The sequence below is a fragment of the Callithrix jacchus genome, chromosome 8 (genome assembly GCF_049354715.1).
Source record: "Callithrix jacchus isolate 240 chromosome 8, calJac240_pri, whole genome shotgun sequence".
NCBI lineage: Eukaryota > Metazoa > Chordata > Mammalia > Primates > Cebidae > Callithrix > Callithrix jacchus.
In genome coordinates, this window is record NC_133509.1 from 88,319,091 (window position 1) to 88,334,791 (window position 15,701).

Consider the following 15,701-nt stretch of genomic DNA (forward strand, 5'->3'; position numbering starts at 1 on the left):
TATTTTCCACTACTGTGTGGTTGGAATGTGAATTCCTAATTTTTCCAGTCCCCACAAAGTGCTAAATCTTATGGTAAAACCACACTACGTGTTGGGCTCTCAAAGTTCATTAAAATGGTCTCTGCCCAGCTGTGTATACACTTCAAAATATATGATAGCAAATGCTCCTATCTTCTCTAGCGGTTCTCCAATTTGAATGTGCTGGAGAGCTTGTCAAAATACACTTCTGGGCCCCATCCCCAGATATCCTGATTCAGTGGGTCTATGGTGAGTGCTGAGAATCACTGTCCTCAGCCGTAGGCCAGCCAGACTCTCACCCCTGTCCAACTGGCAGGGCTTCAGATGGTAAAAGGGAGTGTATGACCTACTCTAACCTATTCAACCTCTCATGGTTTATCCTCAGACATTGTTCTTTAAATGCTTTCTGCCTGAGTACAACTGTTCTCAGATAAGTACTCACGGAAAGGCTTTTGAAGCATTTGGCTTTAAAGTTCTTTCTAGAAGTTTACACATTGGAAACATTAGTTGAAGTTGGACAGTTTAGTCTTGAAATGATTCATCACAACTGCAAAGTTATGCAGGTGAAACCCTTGGAGCACAGGCAAATATCTGGGAGACGCCCTCAATCCTGTTTCAGTCTGTAAAAGAGGTAGGTGTTTCAACAAAAACATGATCTGTAATTGCTAAGGATATGCTTTTTGCAATACTCTAAAGTATGTGCTGCACCCAGTGAAATTCTATGAGGCAGAGAAGTCTTTGAGGGCCTGCTGTCCTAACAGAACACTGGCCAGTATCCTGACAGAATTAGGAAGTCACTTTGAGCTGCCCTCCAGACAGGAGCACACACAAAGGAAGGCTTCATCTGAAATCCTAAGCAAAGAAAAGTGAAGTGAGGAAAGTGGAACATTAAATTTTAGAACTGGCAAGTAGCAACACTTTGCAACCTTGAAGATATTAACTAAGAGCTGGAACTCCACAGAAGTATGGTTTTGACAACTAAATGCCCCCCAAAGGTAAAGACTGTTCCTGGGAAAAAAAATCTAAAATGAAGTAATTTAACCCAGGTTAATAGCCACTAAAATCATATGTGCCAAAATTCAGGGGAGAAAAAAATAGTCTGAAGAAAAGAGAGAAAGAAGAGAACTTACTTTGGTAGAAGGAATGCTCTCATTCTTAAATGGACTGTACTTATAGACCCATTTTCCTTGTCTCTCCTCAATGATGTGTCTCTCTTTAGCATTTCCATTGAGAGATCTTCCTTTTCAAACCCTTCAGGTTTCTATGACACTTTCCGTATTCAAGCAATGACATTTTGCTTTCTTTTTTTATATTTATCTTTTCTCAGATCTGAAAATCTCCGTTGTTTCTAAACCAAGAACTTTGCAAGGATTCCAAAGCCACTCAGGGCTTGTTCATTAAATTCATCCAAGCTTGTTCAACAGGAGACCATAGGGCACCTATGAGGTATAACATACTCTATTAGATGTTTTGGGAGGAAAGGTTGGTGCATTTAATGTGGATTTTGCCCCAGAAGGGTCTTATAAGTGGTTTGGTTGAAGAAATAAGTTGCCTATGTGTATGATGATGAAATACAAGTAATTCTTGCTGCAAGATAAGTAAACATAGATGCAAGGAAAGTTGAGGGACAGGGATGGAGGTCAGCAAAGACTTTGAGGAAGAGCAAACAACTAAACTGAGCTTTGGAGAATAGTGAACTGCAGAGATAACGGTGGTGGGAAATGCAGGGAGGGGAGGTACTGCATAGCTAAAATTTCAGTTTTGCCAAATTTGTCTGTAACAGTATACATGTGCAATGCAAAAACAGCCAATACCCCAAGAAGCTCCTTGTGAGTCCGATTACCTTATTTACATAGCAATCCCCAAAAAATAACTTCTAAATTTCAGTAACAACTTTGGAAGCATTTGGGGAGGTTTTTTCCTTTCCTCACTGGATATTCAATTTCCTAGTGTAAAACCCAATTACCAGAAGACAATTCATATTTGTGCCTTGATTGAATAAATTATTGAAAAGAATCATGCTGAGATTTACATTATGTGTACACAAACATTGCATTTCAGATGGGAGAGACTACTACAAATCCGGCTTCATCTATATCCTTTTTGGAGAATAAAAGATAAATCATCCCAATGTAAATTTCATATCTTCAGGTCTGCCTTTGCTATCCATTTACAGTTGAATGATTTGAAATTCTCCATCATAGAGGAAAAACACTTGAATGAAAAAGAAGAGAGGAACAGATTAAAAAAAAAACAGGAGGAAAAAATACAACAAGATGAAGAAGAAATTTGGAAATGAGGCAAGCATAAAAGGAAACAGGGAAAGAGATGGAGAAGGGGAGATAGGGTTGGATGACAAGAAGCCTTTTAAAAACAACACAAACCCTCTGCCTGTCCCTACAGTGGAAAGCACCACGGACTCTTCTAGGTTTCTCCCCATGGGTACACCCATTATCAGGACTCCAAACAGTCTGTCTGGCCCAGCCTTTGGCATTCCTGTCCTTGTGGGGCAGAAGGAAGACAGACAAAATGCATGGGCTGGAGGAGGCCATGCATGCCAGAGGCGCCTGCGAGGATTGGAAGAAACAGACCATGCTGGTCCAAAGAGCCAGACACCTGTGTAAACTGCAGGAAGCTGAAAGGAGCCCAACTGAGCTGATGGAGACACCACATGCAGGCGGTTTTAGGAGTCAAAGTCACACAGAGGCAAAGGTGCACGCGCACACATACACACACACACACACACACACACACACACACACACACACCACACACATATGCACTCATTCACTCAGTCAATCAGGGAAATACGTAAAGGCAGACTGCCCCAGAAAGGGGTAGAGAAGCACTGAGAGGAAAAAGAAATATTCAGATAGGGAAAATGATCCCCCAAAAAGTATCTCAAGGAACATGACTATCTCTAAATGCCTTTGTTTTGCATTTTCATATAAATTTATTTGCTATGTCAAAAAAGCATAAGTGACACCTTTCACTGCTTTAACGGTACCCAGTAATTAAACTTACTAATGTGTCAAATGTCTAGACAGATGGGAGCTTACATAAACAACATCTATGAGTGTTTTGTAATATAACTATGGCCAGGCCTATCCGTGGTCTAATGAATCAGAATTTCAAAGCATAAGAGCTAAATCATGGGTAATACTGAGACCTACTCCCTCTTAAGAGCTACTGAGAGATTGGGAGTGGATTGTATTTTATTTAAAGAAACACACAGCCTGTCTCTGGGAGGTGAAACTGTTAACCTGCTCTGTATCTTAACCCACTTAGGCTGAAGGTTGCAATTTTCTTGTGCAAAAAAATCAGACTTTGGTGATGACCTTGAGCAGCAGGATATACATAACTCCCACAAGCTTAGCATTCCGAAAATGGAAGACTAGGCACAAGGGGGCTAAAGGGAACTCTTATAATGCACACACAAACATATATAGAGAAAAAAGCTAATAAAAGGATCTTGAAATCTGAATTCTTAGAAAAAAATATGTAATATCAACAGGTTAACTCCAAGGACTTTCACAAATACCCTAATATAATATCATTAAGATGCAGTAATTCCATCTTAGAATATTTACTCTCATGTTTTGGGTTCCCCAAGCATATTACCAGAAACCATTTCCCAAAGTGTGATCTGTGGTATACTATACCCTAGAAGCTCCTTGGGGGAAAACGTTAAAGAAAAGGGAGAACTCTACATATTTTTCTCCAGCATCCCACACATACACCAACTATCAAGCTAGCATCGCCTATGTCACTGATGTGTATGAGCTGGTGAATGATGCAGTTAGGAATCAACTCAGTGTTTTCACCAACAGCTAAGTGATCTACCTCCAGTCATCCTTTTATGTCCTGGCGCTGTGGAAGGGATCAGGACAGGCTGTGATGTAAAGGGCTCGGGACCGGATTGCTCCCTGGACAGCATCTGCACAGGCAGCAGGACATCCTTGACTATCTGAGAAGAGGCTCATCCAAGTTAACTTTCCTAGAAGTTGGTGAAAACACTGAGTTGATTCCTAACTGCATCATTCACCAGCTCATACACATCAGTGACATAGGCGATGCTAGCTTGATAGAACGGCCTTCAGGGAGCCTCTGAAGGTGGCATAAATCTGGTTTCAGCAAGGAACTCAGGATGTAAGACCAAAATCTCATAGGGGAATTGGGAAGATGGAACAAGAAAGGTAAGAATGTACTAACTTTTATTTCTAGACTTAATGAGCCTGGGGTGTTGGGGGGAACGCTATAAGTCATTTCTGAGTGACATACATAAATGGTACTGTAAAATGACCAAATAAAATAATTTTTTAGTTGGGCTTTTCATCATGGCGGGTGGCTTTTCCACATGGTTCTGGAGCCAATGGTTGCTAGGAAATGTAAGAGAATGAGGAAGTAAGCTGTAAGTAATATTCGGGGTGTGTGCAAGATAGGGAGGGGTGGGCAAGATGATCTCATGTAACTAAATGTAACTAAATACATTTCTTGTCCAAGGTTGATTTGGCACCATTTTAAATCTTTATTTTGAAATTTCCAAAGCACACCTCTCTAACTCGGTTTTAGAATATGAAACCTGATATGCATTCTTTTAAAACTCAGTGTCCACACTGTGGATGGCGGTGATGAGGGAGAACAATTTAGCAAGAAAATAATAAAAATTTCCACTGGGTGTTTATCTGGTCAAGGTTCTGTTCACTAAGTCTCAATTTTCTTAATAGAAACAGGTGTGGTTTTATTCTGAAATAAAAATATCAAATAATCTTCTAATAGTGACAAAGCTACGTACTGTGGCTTGGTAATTCTTATTACCCTCTTTCTTTCCCCAAACCTCTCCTCTATTCCACCCCTGAATATTTCAGCAGAGCACTAAGTGCACAGCTGGGGGAATCAGAGCATAACAGCTAGCTCTTCTGGGTGCTAGGAAAAATAATAACCACCACCATCTCAGGAATGGTAATGTGATGCTGTTTTCTGAGGCATTCTGTGTGTGAAATATGCCACAGATACTGACCTACAGGTAGTTCTGTATGGTTTCATCAGCTGTCAGAAGGGTTCTTGCTATGGAGAGGGATAACCATTTGTATTTCTTCTGAACTGACTAGGTTACCCAAACATATGTTTGAGAAGAGTGAAAGTGTAAAGAAGTATATATTGATTTGTATAATATTTGTTTGGAAAATATCATTAACCACACTAGGAAAATCACAAAGAAGTATGTATAAGATCTGGTTTTGTTAAAATAAGTATCCTTTTCTCCATGAAAAGTATATTATAGGTAATAAGCTACTAAAATGACAGTCACTATGCATCAGTTTTGATTGAGGTATCAGTAGGACAGATTTGGAGTGAATGTAAGACAGGCCTCCATAATTTCTGACTTTAGAAATAAAATGGTCAAATATTAGCTTCACAATTCTAAGTCACTAGCCAAAGGCCCCCTTACTCACATTGAAAATAAGGTATCAGATAGTGAAGAGAGTTTTCAAGAAGATAATTCTTTTTATGGTTGTTGCTGAGTTTCAAGTGCCCCTTACCCAAAGGAGGAGAGTTAGGATATACTACCTCCTTCACCTCCAGCCATGTGAGGATGGACTCCATGAGATCACTTAGAGAGATGTAAATATATTCCTTATTTTGGGGAGAGAACTGAATAGCTAACGCCCTGAGAATGATACGATGCCCTGATGCATTGGGATGGAAATAGCTGCATTGGAGTTAGACTGTACTCCCAGAATTTGTGGGGGAAAAGCATGGACCTGAGGTGGACCACGTCTGGGAGCAAGCCAGGAAAGGGTTGTCTTGGGTCCTGTAAAATAAAACCTTCTTGGGCAAGCTTGTCCAACCCATGGCCCACAGGTCTCATGTGGCCCAGGACAACTTTGAATGAGACCCAACACAAATTCGTAAACTTCCTTAAAGCATTATAGGATATTTTTGCCATTTTTTTAGCTCATCAACTATCATTAGTGTTGGTGTATTTTATGTGTGGCCCAAGACAATTCTTCATATACCCCAGGGAAGTCAAGAGATTGGACACCCGTATTCTAGAGGTACAGAGGGACTGAGCACCAAGAAGCTGAAGGTTGACATTAGATTTCTAGAAGCTGTACAAGTAAACCTTCCAAACAGAACTATATATGGTCCTCAATGATGGAAATCTCTAACAACTGCAAAAGGGGAGAAGGAGGTGTCAGCCTTAACCAACACGACATTTTCCAGAGTGAAAATGGGTGCTATAATAATTACTGTGAAACAGTAAATATAAAAAAGCACTGCCCCCATGCAAACTGGAAAGAATCATCATCCTATTTTAACTATCTGTTGCTTAGATAGATTCATACCAGATGACAAGACAATCTTGCTATTTATGATTGTGCCCTTTCCCCTTTGAGTAGATCAGGTAGGGATGAGGACTCTTATGAGAAAAAAAATGAACTGCAAATGAAAAATAGGACTGCAAACTATATTCCCAAGAGTTATTTCTTTTTCTGTTATTTAGTTTTAAAACTTAAAAGGTTTTTAAATTTAGTGGTTTGTTATTAATTTCTAATTGTACTATAGTGTATTTAGGGAATGTGGTCTGCATGACATGGATTATTGAGGCTTTTTGGTGTTTTAGTACAAAGTATACTTTTGTAAATGCTTCATGTATGCTTGAAAACAAGTAGTAGTCTCTATTTGCTGGAGTTGCATCTCACATGCATCTGGTAGCTAACATTTGCCCATTATATTTTGGAGGGGGTCTTTAAAAACTTCTGTTTGTTTTTCATGTGCTTTATTGTTTTCTGAGATGTATATATTAAGGCCAGATAAAATTTCTGATTGATTTCACTCTGTAGTTTTGTCAATTGTTGCTTGGTATATTTTAAGACTACATTGTTAGGAGCATATACATTAATGGTAGATATGCCATAGAGAACATCTTAAAACTAGCCAGGTAAAAACAGTTTCTTCAAAGAAACAGTCAGTAGACTAAGAGCTGACAATAATAGAAGCCAGAAAAATAGAATATATTTAAAGTATCGAAAAAACAACTGCTAACATGGAATTTTATATCCAGTGAGATTATGTTTCAAAATAAGGATAAAATAATTTTTAGACAATAAAACTAACACCCCTGAACTAGAGGAATTTGTTACCAACATCCCTGAACTAGAGGAAATTCTAAAGATATATCCTCAGCAGAATGAGAATACTCCTACATGGAAAGTCTTGGCTATAAGAAGGAATAAATAGCAGAGTACAAAAACATGTGTCAATTGAAACAAACATTGGGAATATAAAAGAATAACAAAAAGATCAGATAGGGTCATGAAAAATATAGCATTAAAATATATTGATTCAATAGCACTTATGTTGGGAGAGCTATCATCAGAAAAAAAGTATTAAAAGGTTCTTGTATTATTCATAAGGGTAATAAATATATTAACAAAATTATATTTAAAAGTTAATAATAAAAGTTAAAAACTTCAGAGTAACTCATAAAGGAATTAAAATATAACATCTCCAAATTTGTAAAGAAAAAGATATTCAATCACCCAAAAAAGCAAATGAGGGGAGAAAGAAATGAGAAGAGGAGGGGAAAATAGAGAGCAAAAAATAAGAAGCCAGAAGTTTTAAGAGATATGAGAGCTTAGGAAGGAGGAAATAATTTCAGAGATAACAAAAATCAATGAAGCTGGAAAAAAACAGCAAAAATCAATGAATCAAATAAGTGGTTCTTTTAAAAGGTAATAAAAGTCCCACCAGCAAGATTGACAAAGAAAAAAAGAGACGATATATACTGCAAAGATTAGAAATAAAATAACAGGTATCACTTAAACCCAAATTAGACAACTGAGATGAAATAGACTAATTCCTAGACAAGTATGAAACATCACAATTTTTCAATAGGAAACAGATAATTTGAATAGACCTCTAACTATTATGAAAATTAAATTCATAATTTAAAACTCCCAGAAATCTCTAAATCCAGATGATTTCATTGGATAATTCTAACAAAAGTTTAAATGAAAATTAGCACTAATTCAAGCTGGGCAGAGCCCACAGCAGCTTAGCAATGCCTCTGCTGGCAGACTGTGACTAGGCAACCTCCTCACTAGAAAGGCATCTCCAAAAAAAGGCAGCAACACATCAGGAACTTATAAATAAAGCCCCACCTTCCCAGGACAGAGCACCTGGGGAAAAAGGCGGTTGTGAGTTCCATTGCAGCAGACTTAAACACACCTGCCCAGAAGCTCTGAATGGAACAAAGGAGCTCCCAGCTCAGCATCTGAGCTCTTATAAGGGACACACTGTCTCCTCAAGCAGCTCCCTGACCCCTGTATATCCAAAGAGACACCTCATAAAGGAGAGCTCAGGCTGACATCTAGCAGGTATCCTTCTGGGACAAAGATAACATAAAAAGAAACTGGAAGCAACCCTTACTATTCTGCAGCCACCACAAGTGATCCCAGGAAAGCAGGATCTGGAGTGGACCTCCAGCAGTCCTACAGCAGAGGGGCCTGACTGTTAGAAAGAAAACTAAAAAATGGAAAGAAATAACTTCAACATCAACAAAAAGTAGGTACACTCAGAGACTCCATCCAGAAGTCATCAACTATAAAGACCACCGGTAAATAAATCCACAAAGATGGGAAGAAACCAGTGCAAAAAGGATGAAAATACCAAAACCCAGAACACCTCTCCTCCTCCAAGGGATCATAACTCCTCACCAGCAAGGGAACAAAGGAGGATGGAGAATGAGTCTGATGAATTGACAGAAACAGGCTTCAGAAGATAGGTAATAAGAAACTTCTCTGAGCTAAAAGAACATGTTCTAACCCAATGCAAAGAAACTAAGAACCTTGAAAAAAGGTGTGATGAAATGCTAACAGGAATAAACAGCTTGGAGAATAATATAAATGACTTGATGGAGGTGACAAACACAACACGAGAACTTCGCGAAGCATACACAAGTTTCAATATCTGAATTGACCATGCAGAAGAAAGGATATCAGAGACTGAAGATCAACTCAATGAAATAAAACGAGAAGGCAAGATTAGAAAAGAAAGAGTAAAAAGAAATGAGCAAAGTCTCCAAGAAAAATGGGATTATATGGAAAGACCTAATCTACATTTGACAGGTGTACCTAAATGTGATGGAGAGAATGAATCCAAGCTGGAAAATACTCTTCAGGATATTACCGAGCAGAACTTCCCCAACCTAGCAAGGCAGGCCAATATTCAAGTTCAGGAAGTACAGAGAACACCACAAAGATATTCCTCAAGAAGAGCAACCCCAAGGCACATAATAGTCAGATTCACCAGGGTTAAAATGATGGAAAAAAATCCTAAGGGCAGCCAGAGAGAAAGGTCAGGTTACCCACAAAGGGAAGCGCATCAGATTGACAGCAGACCTCTTTGCAGAAACCCTTCAAGCCAGAAGAGAGTGGAGGTGAATATTCAACATCCTTAAAGAAAAGAACTTTCAACCCAGAATTTCATATCCAGTCAAACTAAGCTTCACAAGTGAAGGAGAAATAAAATCCTTTATGAACAAGCAATTGCTGAGAGATTTCATCACCACCAGGCCTGCCTTATAAGAGCTCCTGAAATAGGCACTAAACATAGAAAGGAACGACTAGTACCAGCCTCTCCAAAAACGTACCAAATGGTAAAAGGCATAGACACAATGAAGAAACTGCGTCAACTAATGGGCAAAACAACCAGCTAGCATCAAAATGGCAGGATCAAATTCACACATAATATTAATCTTAAATGTAAACAGGCTAAATGCCCCAATCAAAAGACACAGAGTGGCAAACTGGATAAAATGTCAAAAACCTTTCGTGTGCCGTATTCAGGAAACACATCTCACATGCAAGGACACACAAAGGCTCAAAATAAAGGGATGGAGGAAGATTTATCAAGCAAATGGAGAGCAAAGAAAAGCAGGAGCTTTTGAAAAAATAGACTAAACCAACAAACATCAACATAGACACAGAAGGACATTACATAATGGTAAAAGGATCAATGCAACAAGAAGAGCTAATGATCCTAAATACATATGCACCCAATACAGGAGCACCCAGATACATAAAGCAGGTTCTTAATGACCTACAAAGAGACTTTGACTCCCACACAATAATAGTGGGAGACTTTAACACTCTACTGTCAAAATTAGACAGATCAACAAGACAGAAAATTAACAAGGATATCTAGGACTTGAACTCAGATCTAGACCAAGCAAACCTAATGGGAATCTACAGGACACTCCACCCCAAATCCACAGAATATACATTCTGCTCAGCACTGCATTGAACTTTCTACAATTTACCACATAATTGGAGGTGAATCATTCCTCAGCAAATGCAAAAGAATGGAAATCATAACAAACAGTCTCTCAGTCCACACTGCAATCAAATTAGAACTCAGGATTAAGAAACTCAGAACTGCACAACTTCACGGAAACTTAACAACCGGCTCTTGAATACTGACTGGATAAACAATGAAATGAAGGCAGAAATAAAAATGTTCTTCAAAACCAATGAGAATGAGCACATAACATACCAGAATCTCTGGGACACATTTAAAGCAGTGTCTAGAGGGAAATTTAGAGCAATAAATGCCCACATGAGAAACAAGGAAAGATCTAAAATTGACACCCTATCATCAAAATTGAAAGAGCTAGAGAAGCAACATCAAAAAAACTCAAAAGCTAGCAGAAGACACGAAATAAATAAGATCAGAGCAGAACTGAAAAAGACAGAGACACAAAAAAACCCTTCAAAAAATCAATAAATCCAGGAGCTTGTTTTTTGAAAAGATCAACAAAATAGACTGCTAGCCAGATTTATGACAAAGAAAAGAGAGAAGAATCAAATAGATGCAATAAAAAATGATAAAGGGGATATCACCACAGACTCCACAGAAATACAAACTACCATCAGAGATTACTACAAACAACTCTATTAAACCTGGAAGAAATGGATAAATTCCTGGACATTTACACCCTCCCAAGCCTAAACCAGGATGAAGTTGAAACCCTGAATAGACCAATAACAAGGGCTGAAGTTGAGGCAGCAATTAATAGCCTACCAACCAAAAAAACCCAGGTCCAGATGGGTTCACAGCCAAATTCTAACAGACATACAAAGAGGAGCTGGTACCATTCCTTCTGAAACTATTCCAAACAATTCAAAAAGAGGGAATCCTTCTCAAATCATTTTATCAGACCAATATCATCCTGATACCAAAACCTGGCAGAGACTCAACAAAAATAGAAAACTTCAAGCCAATATCCATGATGAACATGATACAAAAATATTCCATAAAATACTGGCAAACTGATTGCAACAGAACATCAAAAAGCTTGTCCATCACAATCAAGTAGGCTTCATCCCAGGGATGCAAGGCTGGTTCAACCGATACAAGTCTATAAACGTAATCCACCACATAAATAGAAACAGAGACAAAACCACATGATTATCTCAATAGATGCAGAGAAGTTCATCGACAAAATTCAACAGCTCTGTATGCTAAAAACTCTCAGTAAACTATGTATCGATGGATTGTATCTCAAAATAATAAAAGGTATTTATGACAAACCCACAGCCGATATCATACTGAATGGGCAAAAAACTGGAAGCATTCCCTTTGAAATCTGACAGTAGACACAGATGCCCTCTCTCACCACTCCTATTCAATATAGTATTGGAAGTTCTAGCCAGAGCAATCAGGCAAGAAAAAGAAATAAAGGGTATTCAATTAGGAAAGGAGGAAGTCAAATTGTCTCTATTTGCAGACAACAAGATTGTATATTCATATATTTATCCCATTGTCTCAGCCCAAAATCTCCTGAAACTGATAAGCAACTTCAGCAAAGTCTCAGGATACAAAATCAATGTGCAAAAATCACAAGCATTCCTATACACCAGTAATAGACTTAAAGAGAGCCAAATCATGAGTGAACTGCCATTCACAATTGCTACAAAGAAAATAAAATATCTAGGAACTAACAAAGAATGTAAAGGGCCTCTTCAAGGAGAACTACAAACCACTGCTCAATGAAATAAGAGAGGACACAAACAGATGGAAAAACATTCCATGCTCATGGTTAGGAATAATCAATACTGTGAAAATAGCCATACTGCCCCAAGTAATTTATAGATTCAGTGCTATCCCCATCAAGCTACCAATGATCTTCCTCACGGAACTGGAAAAAAACACCTTAAACTTCATACAGGACCAAAAGAGAGCCCGCATAGCCAAGACAATTCTAAGCAAAAAGAATAAAGCTGGAGGCATCACGCTGCCCAACTTCAAACTATACTACAAGGCCACAGTAATCAAAACAGCATGGTACTGATACCAAAACAGAGATAGAGACGACTGGAACAGAACAGAGGCCTCAGAGGCAACACCACACATCTACAACCATCTGATCTTTGACAAACCTGAGAAAAACAAACAATGGGGAAAGGATTCCTTGTTTAATAAATGGTGCTGGGAAAACTGGCTAGCCATGTGCAGAAAGCAGAAACTGGATCCCTTCCTGACACCTTACACTAAAATTAACTCCAGATGGATTAAAGACTTAAACATTAGACCTAATACCATAAAAACCCTAGAAGAAAACCTAGGCAAAACCATTCAGGACATAGGCACAGGCAAGGACTTCATGACCAAAACACCAAAAGCATTGGCAACAAAAGCCAAAATAGACAAATGGGATCGAATTAAATTCCAGAGCTTCTCCACAGCAAAAGAAACAATCATTAGAGTGAACTGCCAACCAATAGAATGGGAAAAAATGTTTTCAATCTACCCATCTGACAAAGGGTTAATATCCAGAATCTACAAAGAACTCAAACACATTTACAAGAAATAAACAAGCCCATTCAAAAGTGTGCGAAGGATATGAACAGACACTTTTCAAAAGAAGACATATATGAGGCCAACAAACATAGGAAAAAATGCTCATCATCACTGGTCATTAGAGAAATACAAATCAAAATCACATTGAGAAACTATGTCACAACAGTTAGATTCGTGATCATTAAAAAATCTGGAGACAACAGATGCTGGAGAAGATGTGGACAAATAGGAACACTTCTATGCTGTTTGTGGGACTGTAAATAAGTTCAAACATTGTGGAAGACAGTGTGGCAATTCCTCATGAATCTAGAAATAGAAATTTCATTTGACCCAGCAACCCCATTACTGAGTATATATCCAAAGGATTATAAATTGCTCTATTATAAAGATATGCACACGTACGTTCATTGCGGCACTGTTTACAATAGCAAAGACCTGGAACCAACCCAAATGCCCATCAACAGTAGACCGGACTAGGAAAATGTGGCACATATACACCATGGAATACTATGCAGCCATAAAAAACGATGAGTTCATGTCCTTTGTAGGGACATGGATGAATATGGAAACCATCATTCTCAGCAAACTGATGCAAGAACAGAAAATCAAACACCACATGTTCTCACTCATAGGCGGGTGTTGAACAATGAGAACACATGGACACAGGGAGGGGAGCATCACACACGGGAGTCTGTTGGTAGGGACTAGAGGAGAGATAGCGGGGGGTAGGGTGGTTGGGGAGGGATAACACATGGAGAAATGCCAGATAGACGGGGGGATGGAGGCAGCAAACCACATTGCCATGTATGTACCTATGCAACAGTCCTGCATAATTTGCACATGTACCCCAGAACCTAAAGTGCAATAAAATATATACATATATATATTTACAAAAAAACCAAAATTAACATTAATTCAATACAATCTCTTCCAGAAAACAGAAGAGGGCTGACTCTTCTGAACTCCTTCAGTGAAACCTGCATTACTTTGGTACCCAAACCAAAGATGCTACACACACACACACACACACACACACACACACACACACACACACATGCATACACACACTCTCTCTCTCTCTTTCTCTCTCTTTGCAGGCAAACACCCCTCATGAATATAGATGCCAAAATTTTTAATAAATTATTAGCAAATAGAACTGAGATACATATGAAAAGAATTATATAAGACCAATGGGGTTTATCCAGAAATGTAAGCTGGTTCACTACTTGAAAATTAATCAATGTAATCTATATTAATTGGCTAAAGAAGAAAAATAATTTGATAATATCAGTCTAAATACACACAAAAAAAATTTTAGCAAAATCTAATACCCACTCATGATTTCTTAAATTTCAGAAAAATAGCAATAGAGAGAGTTCCCTCAACTTGATAAAGAGCACCTACAAAAACACCCACAGCCTATGTTCTACTTACTGAATGCTTTCTCCTCAAGATTGCGAAGAAAAGAAGGACCCTCTCTCACCATTTTTATTCAGCACAGTGATAAAAGTTGTATCCAGTGCAATAAGACAACAAAAGGAAATAAAAGGTACACAGATATCTAAGGAAGAGTATCCCTACTTGAAGAAGACTATTATTGTATATGCAGAAAATTCAAAGGAATTTAAAAATATATATATTCCTGAGACTAATAACTGGGTTCAGAAAGGATGCAAGATATAAAATAAATAAACAAAAATTGGTTGTATTTCTGTATATTAGCAATGAAAAGATAGATAACAAAATTAAAAATAAAATACCATTTATGTAACTCGAAATAAAGAAAATCCTTAGGAGTGAATCTAACAAAACAGGTTTTGAACTTACATCCTGAAAACTGCAAAATATTGATGGAAGAAATAAAAAAGATCAAAGTAATTGAAGAAATAGTCCATGTTCATGAATTGGAAAACCCAGTAAAGATGTCAATTCTCCCCAAATTCAAATGTGGATTAAACATAATCTATGAAAATTTCAGCAAAAAATTATAGATACAAACAGGATTATTATAAAAATTTATATTAAAAGACAAAGAAACCTAATAGCTAAAACAATTTTGAAAAAGGAGAATAAAGTGGGAAGAATCACTACCTTACTTCAAGACTTATATAGCTATATTAATCTTATAGAGCTGTAATAATCAACACTGTAGTATTGGAAGAGAGAAAGACACATAGGTCAATGGCATAAAAGAACCCAGAAACAGACTCATACAAGTAAGGCCAAATGAGTTTTGCCAAAATTGCAAAAGCAATTCACTGGATAATCTTCAACAAATGGCGCCAGAGCAGTTGGATATCCATAGGCAAAAAAATAAATAGGTAAATATCAACCCAAATCTCACACATCACTTAAAAATTATTAACTTGAAATGGATCATAAATTTAAATATAAAACATTTTTTAATTAAAACTTTTCAAAGATGATATAGGAGAAAATCTTCTGGACCTAGGGCTTGATGAAGAGTTCTTAGACATAACACCAAAAGCATGATTCATTGCAGAAAAAAAAGGTGAATTGGACTTCATTGAAATTAAAATATTTTGTTAAGACTCTGTTAAGAGGAAGGAAGACAGGCTATGGACTGGGAGAAAATATTGTAAACAACATATCTGACAAAAGACTAGAATCTAAAGTATATAAAGAACTCAATTCAATATAAAAAATCCAATTAAAAAATCGACAAAAGACATAAAAAGTCATTTAACTAAAGAGTATAAAAGAATAACAAATGCACACATGAAAAGATGTTCATCACTGGTCATGGACATGCAAATTAAGACCACAATGAGATAGCCCTATATGTCTCCTAGAAC

The 15,701-nt window shown here is 37.6% G+C and overlaps 1 pseudogene; it reads left to right on the forward strand.

The window, feature by feature from the left end:
- Positions 1 to 2,294: 2,294 nt before the first annotated feature.
- Positions 2,295 to 15,701, forward strand: part of LOC100402986 (small ribosomal subunit protein uS19 pseudogene) — a 73,822-nt pseudogene continuing 60,415 nt past the window's right edge.